Source organism: Panthera onca, chromosome C1 (genome assembly GCF_046562875.1).
Source record: "Panthera onca isolate mPanOnc1 chromosome C1, mPanOnc1 haplotype 2, whole genome shotgun sequence".
Lineage (NCBI taxonomy): Eukaryota > Metazoa > Chordata > Mammalia > Carnivora > Felidae > Panthera > Panthera onca.
Genome location: NC_138346.1, coordinates 71,572,227 through 71,591,705, shown reverse-complemented (window position 1 = coordinate 71,591,705; position 19,479 = coordinate 71,572,227). Strand labels below are relative to the sequence as shown.

Below are 19,479 nucleotides of genomic sequence, written 5' to 3'. Positions count from 1 at the left end.
TACTTGTAGCTTAGAACAAATAGTGCCACTTATACCATTTTAAGAATGTGTCTATCTTTACTGATGTTTATAAACATATTTATTGAAATATAATTTAAGTACTATATAATTCACCTATTAAGTATACACCTCACTTTTTGTAGTGTAATCACAGAGTTCTATGTACATCACTACAAAGTACACTATAACCTCCAGACAAAACCCTCTATCCATTAGCAGAAATTACCCATTTCCCATTCCCTCCTGTCCTTGTAATCACTAATCTAATTTCTAACTGTGTATATTTGTCTATTTGGACATTTCGTATAAATGGAATCATACAATTTGTGGTCTTTTATGATTGGTTTCTTTCATTAGTACAGTGTTTCCAATGTTTATCCATGTTGCTGTGGGTATCAGTATCTCATTCCTTTTTATTGTCAAATTCAACTAAACATCAAGTTTTTTGAAGACAGATTTCATCTTTGTATGTTCAACACCTAGCCTAGTATTTGGCTGCTGTTAATATCTAACCTATTTATTAAATAGATAGATGGCTAATGCTAAGTCTATTTTCAAATTTGCCCTCACAGTTCTACTTTCAAAAATTTTATCTGACCATTCCCCCCAACAAAGATTTTATTTCAAAAAAGTTTGAAGAAGATTTAGATAAAAATTATTCTAAATATAGATTATTCTTAATTTCTCTTCACAGTGGGAATTGTATACTTGCCACAACTATCTCCTTTATATCAGACCTTCATTGGGGTTTTGTGGTTTGTACCTCAGGCATTTAATCAAGTTCATAGTCATAACCAAAGCAAGACTGATGCAAAACAGTTTTTAGCTTGGTTCTAGAGTCTCTTTACTTTGCTGAAGGGGATGGCCTTGATCATCAAACCAATGTAATAGTTGGGTTCTTGTGGAAATCTGCTCTGATTTAGCACCACAGGGTTTTTTTGTTTTTTGGTTTTTTTCCTGACAGCACTGTTTTTCTCTTTTAATTCTTTTCATTTCTTTAAGCTGAACAGAATTAGGTCAAAGTTGAGGCATTAGCATTCCTTCTGGTGTTCTGTCAAGAACAGGTCAGATTGTGCGGTTTCCTCTCCTCTTTGTCCAGTCGACATTGGGAGACAAAAAATTTGTTAAGACTTGTAACTATGGTTCCTCCAAAGTGCTGCACTCTTAAAAGAAAATTCACATACACAACAATTTAGGAAGCCTCCCCACCTGAATATTTAAGGATCGTTTAAGAAGACTTCAGTTTTAAGAAATACAAATGAATAAATGACTTCTCAAATGTACCTTTCCGTGATTCTCAAGTATTTCAAGTCCTAACACAATGATACTAAAACATGTGGGAGATGGGTATGATTGAGCAGATACCAAAAATTAAACTCACATCTATTTGCAGGCTATAGTTTCCATCTATGTTTATGACTTCAAAAACAAGGATTTAATTTTTTAAACTAGTTTAATGGCCTTGAATTGTTTTTGAACAGCTGGAAATCTTTTACAGTAACATCAAAAGTGATTACTCCTTCATGGCAAGAGATCAGGGGGTTTGTGTCTCTTGGATTGATGTTAACTCAAACATTTTTTTTTTTTTTTTCTGAACACACACACAGTATTTTTTTTTTTAAATAAGTCTTTTATTCTGAATTCAGGGGCTATGAAAAAGCTTTAAATGCCCTCTGTAGGGGAGCTCAAACCCAACAATGCAAACATCTGACTTTATCCTTATGTTTCTTCCTCAAAAAGATGAGAAGGACACAGGGGAAAGTTTGCCTATTTTTATCCATGAAACAAGGTCACTAAATATGTTATGTCAGTTAAATCAAATTCCTATCTTTTAAAATGTTTCTATATTATATATCGGGTCTTCTTTTTGCTATAATTCAAGAGTGACATGGGTTCTGTAACTATTATTTTCCTAGTTGGTTATTACAGTCTGAATTTTTGGTTGACATTTCTGAAATAAATATAGCTACTGAAGCACTAGCATTCTGATTTAAAAATCTGACTACATTAGAAGAAAATTAACCTTTTCAAAAAGCCACTGTTCTAAGGAATGATTTTAATCAAATGAGCTTTAAATGTTGTACCTGCATTTAGAATTTTTAGAAGGATTGTAATTCCCCAGTGATCTACTTTTTGAAGGAGAGAAAAAAAAAATGAAATAAACTATGAGAAAAGTAACCATGAAAGTTATAAAGAAGATCCTAAATGAAACCATTTTTTTTAAAACTCAAATGTTTTTTAAAGTAACATCAGGTTCAGAAATCAAGGTAGAAACTGACTTTATTTTAAGTAGTTTGATATCTTCAAAGAAAAATATCAGGTTGTATAAATATTCAATAAAGAGAAAGGTTTCTGTTGGAATTCTGTGATATGTTTATTCATTTATTTCATATTTGATAGGTACTTACACTGTATAAAACACTGAGGGAGGAGTTAGGGAACTCTTGCAGAGAATTCCCAGATCTCTTGTACAGAACAGATTGTTAAGATATGAAACACTTCCTATACATATTAAACCTTTGAATGAAAATCATAGTGCACACAGTGTTTAGTCTACAAACTCAAGTGTACAAGATATATTTTTACTCTTAGTAAAATGGGCTTAATTCGGTATCCAAATCCTGATATCATAATATCAGGGAGATATTGAAGAGCATCTCACCTCAAGATGTTCCTTCTTACTCTGGGGTTCCTTCTTACTCTGGGGTTAGGCTGAGATATTGAGGCTTGTTATGGATTGAATTGTTTGGCCCCAAAAGATATGCTGAAGTTTTAACCTGCAGTACCTCAGAATGTTACCTTACTTGGAAATAGGGCCATTGTAGGTATAATTAGTTAAGATGAGGTTGTACTGGAGTCATATGGGCCCTTAGTGCAATATAACTGGTGTTCTTATAAGAAGAGAAGAGAAACGTGCTGGGAGAAGACTGCCATGAGATGATGGGGACAGAGACTGGAATGATGCATCTATAAGTCATAGAACACCAAGTATTGCCAATACCTCCAGAAGCTGCAAGAGGCAGGGAATGATTCTTCCCTATAGCTTTCAGAGGCTGCATGGCCCTGTTGACATCTTGGTTTTAGACTTCTAGGCTTCAGAATTGTGAGACAATAACTGTCTGTTGTTCTAAGTCACCTGGTATGTGGTAATTTGTTAGGAAATGAACACAAGGCCTTATACCAGGCAAGGTGTCATGGTGGGGTGGCAGAGCATCTGGTCTCTGGTCTTTTGGACACATAAATGTGAGCAGACCACTGTCCCTGTTTACCTGACTCTTCAGGCCTGGTAGTTTTTGTTGTTTGAATACCATGCTTGGGACTCAGGTACTTTTTAGGAGTCAGGAACCTCTGAATTCTTTGCCTGATGTATCAAGTGACCATGGTTAAGGCTTTGACACACCCTGGGGTACTATGCAGGAGGAGTAAGTCTTCCCCATTTTGTCTCCTAGCCCTGGGAGAAAGTTGACTATTTTGGCAGAAAGCTCCTTTCTTCTGCCTGCTTTTCCAGACTATTCTATTTCTTCTTTCAAAACCTGTGTCCCTTTTACCCTTTCTCAAGTCTTATAAATTCTCCTAAGGGATTAGAATTTTGGAAAACCTCAGGGAGAGGGCCTTCCTCTGTTTTTACCCCTCTCCTTCCCTTCCCCCAGGCAATAAAACAACAAACAATGGAGGAAAGCCTGCTATAGGTAGACTGGGGAGCGAAAGCATGGAAAATATAAGTAAGAAATGTCTATAAAGTAATCTACCAAACTATTATTCACTCACACATTTATTAACAAGGCAACATTAAATTAGTCAATGGATTTTTTAACTATTTGCTCAGACTCCTTATGCTTTGACAATAAATTAAGTTTAGCAGATTGGGGCTGAGCAAAGAGATCAAAAGAATAGTCTTTAACGCAAAGTTTCAGTGTTGAAAAACTATTAATAGGTCTCTCCAAGATTCCATTTTAGGAAATTTTTGCATGAATAATTGACTGACTCAACCATATATGTTGCTGATCACCCCATGACAGGCGTATTGATTTTTAAGGCAAGCAAAGTAACCAGACACAACAAATTAAGAGCCAGTTATCTTGGCTTTCTTAAATCAGTGATTCCAAACCTGGCTCAGAATCATTGAGGCTCTTTTTAAAAGTACATGCCCAGATTTCAATCCTGGACATTTCCATCTGGAGTAAGATCAGGGAATCTGTGGTTCTTAAAAGTCCCTGGGTGATTTTGTAGAAACTGAGGGAAGCACTAATCTAAAAGATGAAATTAATTTAATAATTTGAGCAATGATTACTAATATAAGTATAGTCCAAATTAACACATATATTTAGTGTTTTGGGATACTGTCTTCTATCACCTGCATAACCTTTGCTTTAGCAGAATTAGTTCAATAGGTTACACTTACCTTTTTATTTTGATATCCACAATTGGCATTTAAAAGAAATTCATTAACTTCTTGGACATAAGTCTTTACTAAGGTCCCATTAGACTGGTAGGAAGATTTCTTGCCATTTGATAAAAGGAGAAACTGAGTCTGTTTCTAAGTGACAGAAAAGTTCGTCACTTACCAGGACAAGGGCATTCCCAAATATCCTGTAGCAGAATAAGCTTACATGTGTCCTGTATTATCCTGGGCCTTTGAGTACCTATTTAGACCTCAAATGACACTATCTAGTCCTCTTAATTTAACACTATTGGCACTTCTGAAATTAATCATCAAAGTATTCTAAATTAATTATGTTGTTTGACTGCTAATAAAAATGACTCATTTTCAGTGGAAGGCTGTCTTTAAAATACCTGCTCCAATATAAGACTCTCACCTACTTCATTCAGCAAGTATTGTAGGTGTGTATGTGAGTGTGTGTGTGTGTGTGTGTGTGTGTGTAGTAAGGTGGGCCTATCACACTCCTTTTCCCACTCTTGGCCAAGATATGCCAATCAGGAACAATAAAGCACCAATACAATAACAAAACAAGACAAGATCAGGTGAATTGCTTAACTAGATGCATCTAGTAAATTTAGAACAAACACAGTTGATCTGGTAGATTTAGAAAGACATAACACAAAGTCTATCCAACTGCTAGAATTCACTGGATAATTCAGTTCAGATAAAAATATACATACGGAGAAGCACCTAACAGAAAGACACCGTCTAGCTAATTGTAGGACAAGAGTCTTTGTTAAGTACTTGATGCAAAAAGGCCAAGTGCTGGTGTAAAAGGCTTCCAGGAAAGCAGGAAAGGAATGCTTACTGACCTAACCTGCTGGACCTTATCACTTCTCTAGAAGTTGCGGTATTTAGAATTGTTTGTGTAAGAAGTAATAAAAACCATGGCAGGCCGATACCTGTTAAGCTGCTGACACATGTTGTCCATGCAGCTCGTGGATTGGCTCTGTGTTCCTTCATGTGGGGGCCAGAGTAGTTTCATAGCCCTCATGCTGGCCAAACAAAGTCAAGTCTGAAAAAAAAAAATCAACCCTGACCTCAGTGCCACCTTCTTTTCTCTCAACTCCCGGTTAAGGGTGATGTCACTTGCATTTGGAGGGATATGTTAGCTTTGGGAAGATGTCAGCTTGATTTGTCTGAATTGCTTTGCTGTTCTCTTCTCATAAGGCTGTTTTTCTGCATAGGATTTCTGGCTAACTAGCTTCTTTCCTTTGGTTTTCTTTCCTATTTTTACCTAGATCTGTGTTCTTCACTGGTCCTCAGAGACTCACCATCTGGTTACCATCTGATGTGATTCAGGTGTTACTACACCTGAGGATTTGAGTGGTGGAGTGAGGGTCTCTACTGCAAAATGCCCCCAAAAACTATTTCTTGGGAGGTTGCTTAAGATGGGTATTGCCACAGGTACTGCTCTCCTCTACATGAATACTTTGGGGAGTATTTTTAAATGTTTCCGTTCAGTTTATTCGTCTTTAGTGGTAGGTTTATTATAAAATAATTTGCTAAGTCAAATGAAAACAGCAATAACTTGCTCAGTAACAAGATTAATATATTTTTAGCGAATCAGTGCCACTCATTATGGATTGTACCTTTTCGTTTGTAAATAAGGGGCTGGTAGAAAGCGCAAGGCAGGTTGACAGCATTGTGTAGGTGGTACAGTGACAACCTTAGAGTATACCACTTATAGATTTGTCTTTGAGTAATGGCAAAGTGACTCAACTTGCTACTTGGGAAATTTAATCTCACAGGAGTTTTCCCGAATTAGATGCATACACGGGGAAAAAAAATCCTATGAAAATCAGAGAAGCTGGTCACCATTAAAATTCAGTCTTGGGAGTTATTTTCCCACATTCGAGCTGAAAGTTTCCTATGATCCTCAACTTTAACACATTTCACATTTCATTAAATGGTATCTCCATGTGTTGCTCGTGCCAGAAACCTGGGAATTGTCTTCGACAGCTCTGTTTCTTTTGCCTTTGTAGTGAACACGTTACCAAATGTGGCTGTGTCAACCCCCAAAGTGCATTTGAATCTGTCAACTCTTATCTCCATTGCTATCATCTTCTGCTTACACATAACCCCTCACTGGTTCTCCTGCTTTCGCACTTACCCCTTCCAATCAGTTCTGTATAGGGCAACCAACATGATCTGCGTGTGAATTTGTATTTTTATCCATGTTGCACATGTGCAGAGAATTATCACAAAGAATTCAGCAATTCTTACAATAACTACCCAGAAATAACAAAGAGCTATCCCTTTCCTCCTCCATTCTCAGTCCCCAGCAGTAATCACTGGTGCCCTTTTTTAGTTGTTTAGCATTTATATTATATTTCTAAATTACATGTTTATAGTGCTTTCACCTGACTTCTATTTTTTAAAATGTTTATTTATTTATTTTTTTATTTTTCAGAGAGAGAGTGAGCAGCGGAGGGGGAGAGAGAGAGAGAGAGAAGGAGAGAGAATCCCAAGCAGGCTCTGCACGGTCAGTCCAGAGGGCAATAAGAGGGCTTGAACTCACGAGCTGTGAGATCATGACCTCAGTCGGACGCTTAACTGACTGAGCCACCCAGGCTCCCCGTTGCCTTTCTGTTTTAAACTGCTAAGAACAGATACTACACTTGATCTTAGCCAAAAGGCCAAGAAATGATGATTTTTCTGTTTTAGATATTACCTTTTGACTTACTGTTTACTATGAAATGATGAGAATTTATGCTCTCCTGAACACCTCTTTCTCTCTTCTCAGCCCTACCCCACCTTCCTAATAGAATGTCATACTTGTGAGTTAGATCAAAATTCAGGGTTTGTCTTGCTCTGAGAATAATTTTTAATCACAGCTGAGTCATATGGTAGACTATTATTGTATTTCTTTTCCTGTTTGACTTGTTTCCTCTGTTAATAATTGCCTGGTTTTTGTTTGCTTAGTTATCTATATATGTATCACTAATCCATCCCTGATTCTCCACAAAAACTGGGAGCTCCAGTACTGACACATGGCCATGTTCCAATACAGTCTGGTGGCTCTCAAGGACTGCTACACAGAGGCCAGGGGAGTTATTTTGCCATTATTCTGAGGATTTCCATTACTTCTCTTTTGTATTGGATTCCCTGTCTCTTAGACCCACTGATTGAAGGGATTTTGTTCTGTTCTCATACTTGATTGAGAGAATTAATTCTAGGTTGGAAATCATTTGCGCTCCAAAATTTGAATTACTCCATTATTTTCTAGCTTCTAGTATTAATATTGAGTAATCCAATGCCATTGTGTTTCTGGATCTTTTCCATGTGACTTTCCCTCTATTCTATTTCTTGAGTCCCTTTTAGGACCAATGGGCCATGGTGTGGGTATCTTCTTGCTCCCTGCATTGGTTTTATTCCCTGTTTGTTCTTCTTTTTTTGCTATTTCCATATTTTGGTTTCTGATTCTCCCATTAGAGATTTTCCTCAACTGTCTAGTGATTTCTGGCTTTCCATTTATGTTCAGGGTGCTGCTGGGAGGATTCGTCAACAGGGGACTTTACTCCAGAGCAGTGGGTTTTGCAACCTAAGGCTCATGGGTCAAAGCTGACCCGCTGCTTGTTTTGTATGGTGCTAGGAATGGTTTTTATAGTGCTAAATGTTGAAGGTAAAGCATGAGGATAATAACATTTTATGACACATGTAACTTCTTCCCACTTTTACTCTAATTAGCCTCCTGTCAAGCACTGAGTGAATCCTCAAAGTTGGAATTCCTATATAGAAGAAAACCATCTCACCTCCACCTCCAAGGGCTATGTTCTTCAGTTGACCATTCCAACTAGCAGACAGCTCTAGCACCAATACAACTCAGACAGTTCAGGCACTGTCCCCTCAAACCTGCTTCGACCTGAATGGTTTGAAAACACAAAGCTGGTAGGGCTGCTCCGGAGAGTACGGTACTGTAACTGTTTGGTACCAAAATTGGCAAGTCCCAGATGGGTCCTATGGGACATTCTGCACCAGAGGGGCAGGACAGGGGGCTGAAACATAGCAGAGATTTGTGGGAACATATGCATACCCAGCACCTGAGGTTACTTATGTTTGCAAGGTGAATGAAATCTTTCAAATATGTTGATCAGCTCACATTACTCTAGTACTCAAACATTTCCATGGTTTCCCATCATGCTTAGCACTACCCCTAAGTTCCTGACCATAGCCTAGAAGGCCCTGCATGCTCTGGCCTCCACTCTCTCTCTCTTTGACTTCCTCTGCTGCCGGTTTATCCTTTGCTTGCTCTGCACTCCCCACACCAGCCTCCTCACTGCTCCTTGACCATGCCGAGCTAGTCTCTTCAGCATCTTTTCATTTGCTCTTCACCTTGCCTGGTGTAGTTTCCCACATCTGCAGATGTTTTGTCTGTTTCATTGGACACCCATTCCCCACCTTTGCTCTCTCCGTGCTGTAAGATTGATCCTTACAAGTTACATCTCCCAGCCTCCTTTGCCAATTGACTTCTAGTTAAGTTTGGTCAGTGAGAGATATTCATTTTGGGGGGGGGGGGGAGAAGAAAAGGAAAGAAGCAGGGAGAGAATTTTGGAGATTTCTTCCCTTTTCTCTATTTTTGGGTAGTACCTCCAGAAATCACTGCATCTTTGCCATGGTCCCAGCATTTGCAAAGTGGCTTGGCCTTTGGGCTTGTTTTCCTTATTCTTCAGTCCAAAGGTCAACTGCAGATCTCTGGGTTATCTCATTGTCACCTGTTTGCTCTTAAAGCATTTCTAACACCATCATAATTAATCCTCCATATTAAACCTAGACAATTGTTTATTGGGCTACTGCTTTCCTGCTTGGATTCTGACTGATATATCTTGCTTTATGTTTTCCATAGCACTTTATCACTACCTGTTTTTACATTGGTATTGGTTTACTTGTTTATTTCCTGTCTCCCTTATTAGAATGTAACTTCCATGAGGCCCACATGCTTAAAGACTCTAGAGCAAGTATCTGAACCTGCTGAGGAATAGAGGGCTATGAATTTCCACTTCCTGACAATTCACCAGAAAGCTGGAAAGAAGGGCCAGCTATGTATTATTTTTTTTTGGTTGTTTTGTTTTTCTGGAGAAGAGTAGGGAAGGAGGCAGGCACATTTGGTAAGATGGAATCTGAGTCAAGTGCTACACAGAAAGCTTTAGCTTCTCTAACACAGCTTTTTTTTTTTAATGTTTATTTTTGAGAGAGAGAGAGAGAAAGACAGCATGAGCAGGAGAGGGACAGAGAAAGAGGGAGACAAAGAATCCGAAGCAGGCTCCAGGCTCCCAGCTGCACAGAGCCTGATAAGGGGTTTGAACTCACGGACCGTGAGATCATGACCCGAGCCGAAGTCGGATGCTTAACTGACTGAGCCACTCAGGTGCCCCTAACGAAGCTTTAACTATGTTCTCAATTATATTTTCAGCTTTAGGGAAGATGTTCAACTTCTGGCCCCAGGAACCCATTGAGAGTAATGGGAACTATGTAGAGCAGGTGAACTATGGGAAATTTTGAGCACATTAAGGGAAGGAACCTGCAGACCTGCAGGGGGAGGAGGATGCAGGGTTTTCTATGAAACTAAGCAGGTAGGAACTCGTGTATTAAAATACTGATAGTTGGGGCGCCTGGGTGGCTCAGTCGGTTAAGCGGCCAACTTCCGCTCAGGTCATGATCTCGCGGTCCGTGAGTTCGAGCCCCGCGTCGGGCTCTGGGCTGACAGCTCAGAGCCTGGAGCCTGTTTCGGATTCTGTGTCTCCCTCTCTCTGACCCTCCCCCATTCATGCTCTGTCTCTGTCTCAAAAATAAATAAACGTAAAAAAAAAAAAAAATTTAAATACTGATAGTTAACATGGAATTTGTGACACACCATTCTGTATCCTGTCCTAAGAGTTTTGCATTATTAACTAATGTGAATATATGTGACTAACAATGTGTAAAACTATTAAGCCACACATTTGAAAATACCAAAACTATCGCTTCTTGGCCTTTTGGCTAAGATCAAGTGAAAATACCAAAACTAACCACATACTCTATATGTTTAAAAGAAGAGCAATTTAACTTGTTCTTGAATTACTGATTTACTTTTGAAAGAACACATCAGTTATGTAAATAAACAAACCTATTAATATCAACCCTGGACACATACCAGCATATAGAAGGAGTAAGTGTAACTCACTTGCTAAACACTAAAGTAACAGAAGTGAAAGATGGCTTCTTGTCTCCTCACAGAGGGCCATGTACATGTACATGTGGGTCTCTTCTACATCATACCATTTTAGTAGCCGCTTTCATTTCTAACAGTTATTTAGGAGTATGGGTTTTAATTTCCAAGTAGGTAGAATTGCTTGGGTATTTTTTTTATTATTTATTCTAATTTTTTTTGGATTATGACTATAGAATGTGGCCTATAAAGTCTCTTTCTTTTTCTCTTTCTTTTTTTCTTTCTTTTTTCTTTCTTCTTTTTTTAGTAAGCTTCACACCCAGTGTGGAGCCCAGTGTGGGGCCCAAACTCATGATACTGAGATCAAGACCTGACCTGAGACAAAAAATTGAACACTCAACCAACTGAGCCACCCAGGCACCCCTTAAAGTCTCTACTTTAAAGTTTTTTGCTAATGACATCTTTTTGTGGACACTACACAACTGATTTTTTAAATACGTCATGGGCATGTAGGAAGAAAAATAATATTGTCTATTTGAAGCATCTCTCCTTACATTATTATGAGTTGCTTATTGTATCTTTTTTCTTACTTATTTTGTATTATTCATACTTTTTAGCCTACTTCTGAAGAGATATTTTTAAATCTCTCACAATATCTTGGATATATTTGCATTTCTAAAGATTTTTCTTGTTTATATGCTGTTTTGTGCATATAGATGTATGAATGTTATCTTTTTTTGAAAAATATGACTTTTATGACTTGTGACTCATCATATTTTCTCTTTTTCCTGTTTTGCACTTGGAACCTTAAACTTAGCTTATGTAATATTAATGTTTCCTCTGCTATTTATTTTTGTGATTACCTAGTATTAGTTTGCTCTCCCTTTTGTGTTTAGCTTTAAAAAACATCCACTGTTGAACGTGGTTTTCTTATAAATAATATGTAGCTCAGGCTTAAAAATGTTTTCTTTAATACTAAAGTAACAGTACTTGTTTTTAAATAAGAATATTCTATCTGGTCACATTCAAGGTTACGATGGATATACTTGGTTTTATCCAATCTGGCTGAATTAATATTCACATCTTAATTCGCTATGCCCTTATTTCTTTTTATTTTTGCAAGTGATCAATTTACTTTTCATTCTTTAATTTCCCTTTTCAGTTTGGAAGTTCTCTTGAATATTTCTATTTGGCCATTGGTATATTTCCCTTTTATTGCCCTTTTGATCAGACACATATTTATCCATTGGATTGACCCCAAATTTTCTACTATGCAAAAACTCAGGGCCTTTAGTCAAGTCATAAGTGAATGATGCATCTCAAGAAGCAATGTTTTCTTTCTCTGATAAGGTTTCAGAAGCTTAAGACATTATTGGGAAAAAGTAGGTGTGTTCCAACAGTAGAGTTTGTGAAGAAATTAAGACCAGAATAACAAAGGAGACAGTGGCCTCATTGAGTAGCCACACAGGGCCCACAAGGTGAGCCACAGAGTTCTGAAAATGGGATTAAGAGTCATCTGGTACATATGCAATGGAGGATCTGCACATGGGCCTTTAGTCTGACTTGTAAGAACTGCCCTCCCTAAGTCTTACAGGGTATGCCTTAGGAGAAGGCTCTGGTTCCATCTGGCCAGGTGGTCAGAGGAATGCTAACAAGTCCGAGGTTGGGAAATATAAATTGGTCAATCTCTCTATGGTGGGAAGCCTAATGATCAGTAGTAAGAATGACCAGAATTTTATATAAGTGTGCAATAGCAATTAAACACATTACTGATTCCTTATGTTCTTTCAGTAAAACATGACAGTAATGAACTTACATAGATGACTCTAAAACTGCAATGGTCTCCATGAAAACATGAATGCATTGTTCATTAGGGAATCTAGTTCTCATCTCTTTATGAGCAGCACTGTGTTTCCCTCAAAGTCTCTGAGACCAGCTTCCCCAGGCCTCTGTGACTTTAAACTTCTGCTTGACAAGAACATCACTGTCTTCCAACGGACAGAATATAAAGCAGGGCCTGAGTGGAGGCTGCAGCCCCACAGAGCCCACCCCTCTGGCTTGTTTCCTCCCTATTCTACTCTTCTTTCTCATTCTGTGTTTTTCAGTTAATCTTGAAAATCCCACCTTGCCTGCTTTCTCCAACATATTTAGATTCTAAACTTGGTTCACAATTTTGCTCAAGATGAATCTTTTCCAAAAGAATTCCATGACTCAGCCCATTTTATAATTTAGGCTTTGTGTCTCCTCTCCTAACCTTAAATATTTATGTATTTTTTTTTCTTTTTCCATCAATATAAAAAGCTCTTTAAGGTCATAAAATGTGTCTTTTGCTTAGTTTTCTCCTTCTTTACTCTAGAATAGTTGTATGTGGGTCTTAAATACTTTTTTAAAAAGTTCATTTAATTGATGTTTGCACTGGAAGTATAGAAATAGGCAAATATAAAAATGGAAGAAATAATTTTTAAGACCAGCAGAGCAGCATTGCAAATTATTTTAGGAAGAGCTATTGAAATATCAATGGATAAGAAAAACTATTTTTAGAACTGTGAGAATCAGTGAAGCAGAATTCTAGCATTAAATGGTGTTATTGAAAATGATGAAAGAACCAACAACACAATAAAAATGGATGAAGGATATAAATACATTCCCAGAGACAGAAACACAAAAGCCTCTTGTTAAACACATGAAGAGATACTCAACCTCACTCATAGTAAGAGAAATTCGTATTAAACTGATAGGAAGTTCTGATTCTTATCAAGACAGAGTGAGAGGAATCAGATGTAATCTTCTGTCTTAATAAAATAGAAAACTAGACAAAATATATGAGAGTTTTCAGACATTAGGCAACAAGCAGTCCAGGTCTGTGATCCCTGAAAAAAAATAAACAAAAACAAAAAAACAAAAAACCAACAGTGAACAAACAACAAAAAAGAAAGAACTATATAGTAGTCTCTCCTTATCTGTGGTTTTGCCTTCTGTAGTTTTAGTTACCATGGTCAACTGTGTTTGTTAGTAGCCTAACGCTGCATCACAGTGCCTGCGTCATTCACCTCACTTCATCTCATCACATAGGCATTTTATCATCTCACATTATCACAAGAAGAGGAAGGTGAGTACAACATAATGAGGTATTTTGAAAGAGAGAAAGAGACTACATTCACGTAACTTTTATTATAATGCATTGCTACAATTGTTCTATTTTATTATGAGTTCTTTGTTAATCTCTTACTGTGCCTAATTTAGAAATTAAACATTATCATAAGTATGTGTGTATAGAAAAAAATATATATATATGGTTTGATGCTATCTGTGGTTCAAGCATCCACTGATTTGTCTTGAAATGTATTCTCCACAAATAAAATGAAACTACTGTAATTGCTCTAGCTTGTTGTGCCTGGACAGTTTCTAGGCTTCGGTGCAGAAAGAGGGAACCCAGCAGAATAGACTCTCTGGCTGAGAAGAGGACAAAGATTAGAATCCAGGGAAGCCAAAGGCTAGAAATCATGGTGCAGATACTGGAAAGGAGGAACTGTCTCAGAGAGAAGTGGATATCTGCAGCAGGGTCTCTTGAGTCTTTTGGTGATTACTAATGTATACATGCATGAGAAGAAACTACCTGTAGCTGGGTTAAAAACCACTCAAGGTCAGTAAGTAGTCAAATTCAAGGATGTCACATAAGGTTGGAAATAGTTGGTGTTTATGCCCGCCAGAGCAGAAAGACCTAGTACTTAGGCAATGATTAGAACCCTAAGTAGGGCTAAATTGGCCCTAGACTAAAGTCTGATCTACACTTATTCTAACAAAGTTTAGAAGCAAGGCTTAAAATAATGCAACTGATTTCAAATTACTTAAGCATAAAAATAAAACATAATATTATTTAAAGGAATACAAAACATCCAGCAAAAAGCACCATATAATCATTAAGTCCAAAAACCTACCAGGCATCCAAATATGCAGACAATATAATCCATAACTAGGGAAAAAACAATCCGTACAAACACTCAGACAGAATGATGAAACTAGCAGACAAGAATATTAAAACAGCTATTATACATATGCTTAATGTGTTTAAGAAAACATAAGCAGTATGAGAAGAAAAGTGGGAGACAAAAAATAAATGATATTTATATAAAGAACATTTTAGAGTTTTTAAGTAAATGACAGTCCAATATCTGAAATGAAAAATGTACCGGGTGAAATTAACATCAAATTAGTAATTGTGGAATAAGTGATCAGTGAACTTGAAGACACAGCCATAGAAACTATCTGAAATGAAGCACACAGAGGAAAACAAGACGAAAAAAATAACTGGACAGCAGTAACCTATAACCTTATGCAGTCTAATATACATTTAATTAGAGTCCCCACTCATAAGTGGAGATAGAAAACATATTTAAAGAAATACTGATCAAGAACTTTCTAAATTTGGCAAAATTTCAAACTCATAAATCTAAGAAACTCAACAAATCCGGCATATTTTACATACAGGACAAAGCACACCGTAATCAGATTGCTGAAAACCACTAACAAAGGGAAAAAAAAGTCTTAAAAGCAGAGAATACAGACACATTATGCTCAGAGGAACAAAGATAGGAACGATAGAAGAATTCTTATCAGATGTTATGCAAGCCAGAAGATAGTACACAGACATCTTTAAAGCACTAAAGGAAAAGAAATCTGTCAACCTAGAATTCTTTAACCAGTCAAATTGAGAAGTTAAAAAAAAAAAGACATTCAGAAATATAAAAGCTGAAGGAATTTATCACCAGTATGTCTGTACTTCAAGAAATATTTTTAAAAATTCATCAGGGAGAAGAATATAATACCAGAGGGAAATTTGGATCTATGCAAAGAATGATGAACACTAGAAATGGAAAAAATATGGGTAATATAACTGACATATTTTTCTTACCTTAATAATTTCTTTAAAAACAAATTATCTGTTTGAAGCAAAAATATCAACAATGTATTATGGAGGTTATAGCATATGTAATAGTAAAAAGCATGACAAAAATAACAAAGGACAAGAAGGAGAATATGGAAGTAACTGTTGTAGGGTTCTTACCCTTCTCCCTACATAGGGTATAATATTATTTAAAAGCAGACAGTGATAAGTTAAAAATGTAAATTGCGAACCCCAAGGTAACCACAGTAGTAATGAAACAAAGATACATAGCTAAGAGTCAATAGTGAAGATAAAATGGTTTCATAAGAAAACACTCAGTTAACCTAAAAGAGTAGGAAATGGGGGGCAGGGAAGAAATAGTGAATGGAACAAAAAGAAACAAATAGAAAAGTAGTATATTTAAACTCAACCACATTGTTAATCACATTAAATGTAAATAGTCTAAATGTCCCAATTAAAATGCAAAGATTGTGAGATTGGATCCAGAACCCCAAAATCTAAAAACACAGGTTAAAAGTAAAAAAATGAAAAAATAATACCATGCAAACACTTATTAAGTAAAAAAGTTGAAGTGGCTTTGTTAATATCAAACAGAGTAGAATTGAGAACAAGGAACAATAACAGGGAAAGAAGAACATTTCTTTAATAATAAACAAGTCAGTTTATCAAAGGCATATAGGAATTGTAAATGTGCATGCACTTACTAACAGTGCTGCAAAATACATGAAGCAAAAACTGATAGAACATAAAAGAGAAATAGATAAATCCACAATTACAGGCAGAAATTTTAACACTATTCTTTCAGTAATTGATAGAGCAAGTAGACAGAAAATCAGAAATGATATACAATAGTCAAACAATACTGTCAACCAACCTGACCTAAGTAATATAGAACATTCCATCTAAGAACAGAAAAACCTACATTCTTTTCAAATGGACACAGAACATTTATCGAGATACCAGAATCTGGGCCATAAAACAAGTGTCAGTAAATACAAGATTGAAATCATAAAAAGCATGTTTTCTAATCAAAAAAGATTTAAGTTAGAAACTGATAACAGGGAGGTGCCTGGGTGGCTCAGCTGGTTAAGCTTCTGACTCTTGATTTCTGCTTAGGTCATGATCTTGTGGTTAGAGAGTTCGAGGCCTACATAGGGCTCTGCAGTGACAGTATGGAGCCTGCTTGGGATTCCCTCTTTCTCCCTCTCTCTCTGCCCCAACCTCCCTCTCAAAAAGATATCTGAAAATCCTAAATATTTGAAAAAATTAGTCAACACATTTCTAACTAATCCATGGTTCAAAGAAGAAATCACAATGGCGAGTTAGAAAATATTTTTAGATGAATGAAAGTGGGGCACCTGGGCAGCTCAGTCTGACTTCAGCTCAGGTCATGATCTCTCAGTTCGTGAGTTTGAGCCCCATAACAGGCTCTGTGCTGATAGCTTGGAGCCTGGAGTCTGCTTCAGATTCTGTGTCTCCCTCTTTCTTTGCCCCTCCTCTGCTCATGGTCTGTCTGTCTGTCTCTCTCTCTCTCTCAAAAATAAATAAACATTTAAAAAAATTTAAAAAGATGAATGAAAGTAAAACAGAACAAAATAAAATCTGTCAGGCATAGCCAAAACAATATTTATTAAAAGGAAATTTATACCATTAAGTATATTAAAAAAGGAGAAAGTTCTTAAATCAATGATCCAAGCTTAAATCTTAAAAAAACTAGAATAAGAAAAGTAAAGAAAGCTTAATGTGAACAAGAGGAATGAAATAATAAAGACAAAGCCAGAATCATTGTAATAGCAAATAGGAAGACAACAGAGAAAAACAACAAAACCAAAAGTTGGGTTTTTAAAAAGATTAGTAATATTGATAAACTTTTAGATTGATCAGAAAATAAAGAAATAAAATACAACCAATATTAAGAATGGGAGAGGTGAAATTACTCCAGATTCTACAAGTATTTAAAAGATAATAAGGGAATATTATGAACAGCTTCATGGCATCAAATTTGATATAAAAATAAAATGAACAAATTTATGAATGACACAAATTAGGTAAATACACTTAAGGAGAAATAGATAACACAAATAGTCCTAAATTTACTCAAGAAATTAAGTAAGTAGTTAAAAACTTGTCCAAAAAGAAAATTGTATGTCAAGAAAGGTTTACTGGTTAATTAACCAAATGTTTAATTAAAAAAAAAAAAAAAAAAAAAAAAAAAAAACCTCCACTATTTCTATGCAACCTCTTCCAGAAAACACATGAGAAAGGAACACTTCTCAACTCATTTTATGAGGCCAGCATAACACTGATACCAAACCCATAAAAGACAAGGAAAAAAACTAGAGACCACCAATCTTCATGGACACAGAGGTAATAAACTTTGACAAAATTTTGGTAAATCATATCCAACAATAAAAAGATAATGTATCATGACCAAGTGGCATTCATCATAGGGATACAAGGTTGTTTTCGCATCTGAAAGTCAATCAATGGAATTTACCACATCAATAGACTAAAAAAGAAGAGTCCTATAACCATCTTTACAGATGCATAAAAAATATTCGACAAAACTCAACATTCATTCATGAAAAAACTCTCAGCACAATACAAATAAGAAGGAACTTCCTCAGTATGATAAAGAGAATTTACAAAAACCTACATCTTACATCGCAATTAATGGTAAAAGACCAAAGCATTTCTGCTCAGATTAGGAACAAGACAAAAATGTTTACTCTCATCATTTTTTCCCCAACACAGTACTAGAGAAATTAACTGGTGCAATATGGTTAGGAAAGAAATAAAGGCATACACATAAGAAAGAATATTATTCTTTACAGATAACATAATTACCTACCTAAAAAATTAATGAGTGAATTTAGCAACAACTTATGATATATGGCCAATATACAAAAATCAGATGTATTTCTATGCTATCAATAATTGGAAATTAAAATGAAAACGCCATTTACAAAAGTATCAAAAATGAAATATTTAGGATTAAGTTTTAAAAAAAATATTTAAAATATGTGCAACAGAATCTATAAAACATTGCTGAGAGAAATAAAAGATCTAAATAAATGAAGAGAAAGGCCATCTTTATGAATTAGAAGAGTTACTACTGTTAAAATGTCAATTTTCCCCAAATTGATATATAATTTCAGCATGATCCCAATAAAATTTAGCAATATTTATGAATCTCACAAGGTGAATCTATAATGTATATAGAGATAAAAAGGAACTAAAATAACCAACATGCTTTTGAAGAAGAGCCAAATTATAGGATTTATGCAATCTGAATTTGAGTTACCATAAATAACTCATTAAGATAGCATCTTAATAGTGTCTCATTAAGTATCTCATTAAGGTAGCGTAATATTGGTGTATAGAGCAATGGAACAAAATAGAATCCAGAAACAGACTCTCATATATATGGTCATCTGATTCTTGACAAAACTGTCGAGGGTATTCAACAGGGGAAATATAGTCTTTTCAATAAATGGTATTAGAACAAATGAATATCTGATTCTAAGATGAAACACAACTGTTACCTCATAACATACACAAAGATTAACTCAAAATGTATCATAGAAATATAAAAGCTCAACTAGATAACTTCTAGAAGAAGATATAGGTGAAAATCTATGTGACCTTGGTTAGCAGAGATCTGTTAGATAGGAAACCAAAAGCACAACGTATAAACCAATAAGTGGTTACACTGGACTTCTTTAAAATAAAGAATGGGAATATTTTGATATACAAAAGACTCTTTTAAGAAAGAAGGGCAAGCCATACCCTGGAAAAAATATTTGTGAAAATACATATCTAATAAAAGACTTTAACTGGAACATATAAGAATACTTAAACTCAATAATAAGAAAACAACATGATAAATATTGGGCAAATATCTGAATAGACATAGATATGTGAATGGCAAATAAGCATATGAAAAGATGTTCAACATCATTATCATGAAGAAAAAGTAGATTA

At 35.8% G+C, this 19,479-nt stretch overlaps 1 pseudogene; it reads right to left on the bottom strand.

The window, feature by feature from the left end:
* Window positions 1–6,946: 6,946 nt before the first annotated feature.
* LOC132674146 (U2 spliceosomal RNA) lies at window positions 6,947–7,092 on the bottom strand (annotated as a pseudogene).
* Between the last annotated feature and the right edge of the window lie 12,387 nt (window positions 7,093–19,479).